This window comes from Peromyscus maniculatus, chromosome X (assembly GCF_049852395.1).
Source record: "Peromyscus maniculatus bairdii isolate BWxNUB_F1_BW_parent chromosome X, HU_Pman_BW_mat_3.1, whole genome shotgun sequence".
In the NCBI taxonomy this organism is placed as follows: domain Eukaryota; kingdom Metazoa; phylum Chordata; class Mammalia; order Rodentia; family Cricetidae; genus Peromyscus; species Peromyscus maniculatus.
In genome coordinates this window covers 127,934,443-127,940,256 of record NC_134875.1, presented here as the reverse complement: position 1 = coordinate 127,940,256, position 5,814 = coordinate 127,934,443, and positions in this window count along the sequence as shown.

Sequence of the window (5,814 nt, the reverse complement as noted above, 5' to 3'; positions counted from 1 at the left end):
AAACTTCAAAAGAAAAAGACCAAGTAACATGTAAATGCAGGCTTATTAGAATTATACCTGACTTCTCAGTGGAGACTGTAAAAGTCAGAAGGGCCTGGACAGATGTGCTACAGCTCTAAGATACCAAAAATGCCAGGTCTGAGTACTATACTCGGCAAAATATTCAATCACCATAGATGGAGGAAATAAGATATTCCAAGATAAACCAAATTTAAGCAATATCTATCTATGGATGAAGCCCTACAGAAGGTGCTAGAAGGAAAATTGCAACTTAAGGATGTTAACTACAACCAAGAAAACTCAGGGAATAAAAAATTGCAGACCACCAAAATCAAAGGAAGAGATACACAGATACACACACACACACACCCCAACACGACCACAACCATCACCAATAACAAAAAAATAATAACAGGAATCAACCATCATTGGCCATTGATATCTCTCAATATCAATGGTCTCAATGCTCCATTAAAAAGACACATGCTAACAGAATGGATATGAAAAGGGGACCCATCGTTTTGCTGCATGCAAGAAACATACCTCAATATCAAGGATAGACATTACCTCAGTGTAAAAGGTTGGAAAAAGTGTTTCCAAGAAAATGGACTTAAGAAACAAACTGGTAAAGCCATTTTAATGTCTAACAAAATAGACATCAAAACAAAACTAATCAACAGAGACAGGGAAGGACACAACATACTTATCAAAAGAAAAATCCACTAAGAAGACACTTCAATTCTTAACATCTAAATCCACAAAGACAAGGGAATTCAAGTTTGTAAAACAAAGACTACTACAGGTTAAATCACATATTGACCCTCACAGACTGGTAGTGGGAGACTTCAATACTCCATTCTCACAGGTCATCCAGACAAAAAACTAAACAGAGAAATGCTGGTAAAACTGATGTTCTAAACCAAATGGACCTAACAGATATGTACAGACATTTCACCTAAACACAAAAGAATACATCTTCTTCTCAGCACCTCATGGAACTTTCTCCAAAACTGATCACATACTCAGACACAAAGCAAGTCCCAACAGATATAAAAAATTGAAATCATGTCCTGCATTCTATCAGACCACCACAGATTAAAGCTGGATATCAGCAACAGAAATGATAGAAATTTACAAACTACAAAAAAGTAGCAACTTAATAGCATACCTGAAAGCTCTAAAACAAAAAGAATAAATCACACCCAATAGGAGTTATGTGGCTAAAAATAATCAAACTTGGTATTGAAATAAATAAAATAGAAAAAGAGAATGATGCATACACACAAAAAAATCAATGAAACAAAGAATTGGTTCTTTAAGAAAATCAATTATATTGCTGAAAGGCAGATGGATAATATCCAAATTAGCAAAATTAGAAATGAAAATGGAGACATAACAACAGACAACAAGGAAATCCAAAGAATCATAAGGACATAATTTAAGAACCTGTGCTCCACCAAATTGGAAAATCTAAAAGAAATGGATGCTTTGCTCAATAGATACCACTTACCAAAGTTAAGTCAAGATCAGATAAACAATTTAAACAGAAACAGTCATTAAAAATCTTGCCCCTCAAGCCGGGCGGTGGTGGCGCACGCCTTTAATCCCAGCACTCGAGAGGCAGAGCCAGGTGGATCTCTGTGAGTTCCAGGCCAACCTGGGCTACCAAGTGAGTTCCAGGAAAGGCACAAAGCTACACAGAGAACCCCTGTCTCGAAAAAACAAAAACAAAACAAAAAAAAAATCTTGCCCCTCAAAAAATAAAATAAAGCCAAGGGGCAGAAGATTTTAGTAGAGAATTTTACCAGACTTTTAAAGAAGGGTTAACTCCAATAATTTGAGGACTCTCAAATTATTTCACAAAATAGAAACAGAAGGATCATTGCCTGATTCATTTCATAAGGCCACAGTTACCCTAATGCCCAAACCATTCAAAGACTCGACAAAGAAAGAGAATTACAGACCAATTTGTCTTAGGAACATAGATGTGAAAATTATCAATAAAATACTTGCAAACAAAATCTAAGAACTCATCAAAAATATCATTCACCATGATCAAGTAGGCTTCATCCTAGAGATACAGGGGTGGTTCAACATATAAAAATCAGTAAATGGGCTGCCGGGCAGTGGTGGTGCACATCTTTAATCCCAGCACTGGGAGGCAGAGGCAGGTGGATCTCTCTGAGTTCAAGTCCAACCTGGGCTACAAAGTGAGTTCCAAGAAAGGCGCAAAGCTACACAGAGAAACCCTGTCTCAAAACCCCTCCCTGCAAAAAATCAGTAAATGAAATTTACTACATAAGAAAACTAAACTGAAAGACAAAAATGACATGATCATCTCAATAAATGCTGAAAAAGCCTTTGACCAACACCCCTTCATGATAAAAGTCCCAGAAAGATTAAAGATGTTAGATATACCTAAACACAATAAAGGCAGTTTACAGCAACTCCATAGCAAACATGGACTTAAATGAAGAAAAACTCAAAATAATCCACTAAGTTCAGGAACAAGGCAAGGTTGTCCAATCTCTTCATACCTATTCAATATTGTACTTGAAGTCTTAGCTAGAACAATAAGGCAACTGAAGGAACTCAAAGGGATACAAATTGGAAAGGAAGAAGTCAAAGTATCTTTATTTGTAGATGATATGATAGTATACATGAGTAACCATAAAAATTCCACCAGAAAACTCCTATAGCTGCTAAACACTTTCAGAAAAGTAGCTAGATACAAAATTAACTCATAAAATCAGTTGTCCTCCTATATACAAATGACAGTGTGTCTGAGAAAGAAATCAGGGAAACACCACCATATCAATAGCCCTAAATAATGTAAAATATCTTGGGGTAACTCCAACCAAGCAAGTGAAACACATATATGACAAAACCTTCAAGTCTTTGAAGAAAGAAATTGAAGAAGATATCAGAAGATGGAAAGATCTCCCATACTCATGGATCAGTAGGATTAACATAGTAAAAATGGCTATCCTATAAAAACAATCTACAGATTCAATGTAATACCCATCAAAATTCCAACACAATACTTCACTGATCTTCAAAGAACAATTCTCAACTTCATATGAGAACACACACACAAATAATAGAGATAGATAGATAGATAGATAGATAGATAGATAGATAGATAGATAGATAGATAGACAGATAGACAGATAGACAAACAAACCTCTGGAGTTCTCACCATTCCTGATCTTGTTATACTGCAAAGCTACAATAAAAACACCACAGAAATGGCATAAAAACACACATGATCATTGGAATTGAGTTGAAGGCCCAGACATAAACCCACACACCTTTGGACAACTGATGTTTGATAAAGAAACCAGAAATATATAGAGGAAAAAAGATAAAATCTTCAATAAATGGTGCTGGTAAAACTGAATGGATACATATAGATGAATGCAAATATATCCCTACTGACCACCCTGCATAAAAGTGAATTCCATATAGATTAAAGACCTCAACATAAAACTAAGTATATGGAACCTGATACAAGAGAAAGGAGGGAGTAACCTTGAACTCATTGGCACAGGAGATAACTTCCTGAACAGAACACCATTAATGCAGGCACTAAGGTCAACAATTGATTAATGGGACCTCATGGAACTGAAAATGTACTGCATGGTTAAAAAAAAAAAAGTCCAAACAGCAGTCTACAGAATGGACAAAGATTTTTTTTACCAACTCCACATCTAATAAAGGGATAATGTCCAAAATATATAAAGAAGTCAAGAAACTAGATACCAAAAAAGAAACCCAAATAACGCAATTTAAAAATAGAAAACAGATCTAAACAGAGACTTCTCAATAGAGAAACTCAAATGCCTGAAAAATACTTAAAAGAAATGTTCTACACCTTTGCTTTTGGCCATCATGGAAATGCAACTGAAAACTACTTTGCTATTCCATCTTACACCTGTCAGAATGGCTAAGATCAATAATACAAGTGATATCTCATGCTGACCAGGAAGTGGAGCAAGGGGGACACTCCTCCATTGCGGGTGAGAGTCCAAACATGTACAGCCACTATGGTAATCAGTATGGCAGTTCCTCAGAACGATGGGAATTGGTCTCCCCCAAGATTCAGGTTATACCATTTTTGGCCATATACCCCAAGGATGTTTCATCCTAACAAAGGCACGCTTTGATCAGCCATGTCCATTGTTACTCTATTTATAATAGCCAGAAATTGGAAACAATCTTGATGTTTAACAACTGAAGAATGGATAAAGAATATGTGGTGCATTTACACAATGGAGTATTACTCAGCTGTTTTTAAAATGACATCATGGAATTTACAGGCAAAATGGATGGAACTAGAAATAATCAATCATCCTTAGTGAAGCAACTGAGACCCAGAAATATGAATGTGGTATGTATTTGCTTATATCTGGATATTAGCCACTAAATCAATGATAACAAAACTACAATCCATAGACCCAAAGAGTTTAGGTATAGAGGAAGAAATTGGGGGGGAGATACACATGTATCTCCCTAGGGCAGGAAAATAGAATAGATTTTATGAGTGGACTGAAGCCTTTTGGGGGAGGAGAAAACAGGAGGATCGGGTAATAAGGGGGATGGAGGATGGGATTGAGGGAGGAAATTTGGGAAGTGATAACTAGAATTGAAGGGCATGTGAAAGGTGATACAGAAACCTAGTACAGTTGCAAAGATGCATTGCTAGAAACAACACCCACCCAACTCACTGAACATGGAGAGGATGAGCTGATGTCTACATAGAACCCATATTCTAGTGTCTATGACATGGAAAGATACTCTGCAGCCTACCAAAAGAGAAATGAAAAAACACCAACGCAACTAAGAAATCTTTGATCTACAATCTGTCCTGCATTCAAAATATGCTAGGGCAATGGTTGACACAAACTTTGTGGAAGTAACCAACCAATGTCTTATTTGACTTAAGACCCACTCCATAAGATGGAACCTGACACTGCTTGTGTGACCAAGAAACAGAGTCTAGATAGCAAAGAGACCACTGTTTTAAAAAGTAACAATAAAATGACTCCTAATGATATTCTACTATACTCATAGATCAGTGCCTTATTCAGCCCTCATTAGAGAGGCTTCCTCCTGTAGCAGCACAGAACAAATACAGAGACCCACAGTCAGAGTGAGACCTTGGAACACACATCTCTAAATGGGACATTTCCATCAAATCCTTCCCCTCAGAAATCAGGAATCCCTGAAGAATGAGAGGTAGAAGGAACAGAAAAGACAGGAGGTACAGAGAACAACAGGAGACAAGGCCCTTTAAAAACTGAACAAAACTCATATGAACTCACAGAAATTAATATAGCATCTGGGGTCTGCACAGGTCTGCACTAGGTCCTCTGCATATACACTATAGCTTTTAGTTTAATACTTTTATCAGATTCCTGAATGTATAAATGAGTATGACTCTGATTCTTGCGCCTTCTCTTAGAACTCTTATTTTTCTGTTGGCTTGTCTTGACCAACTTTGATGTCATGACTTCTGTTTTATATTAATATCTTTTTGTTAAAAAATAAATTCTAGTAAAAAATAAAAAAATAGATTGACTATTTAAAAAAGAATACTAAGAATAACTCTGCCTATAATTTGATAACTAGAGTCAATGTACCAATTTCTTGGAAGACACAGACCACCAAAACTCATAAACAGAGAAATATTTAACTTAACTATTACTATAATAAATAAGTGGAACTAATAACCAGCAAATTTCCAGAGATGAAAAACGTTGGTCAAACTACTTCATTGGTCAAATGTGACAAATGCTTAAACAACAGTATGTT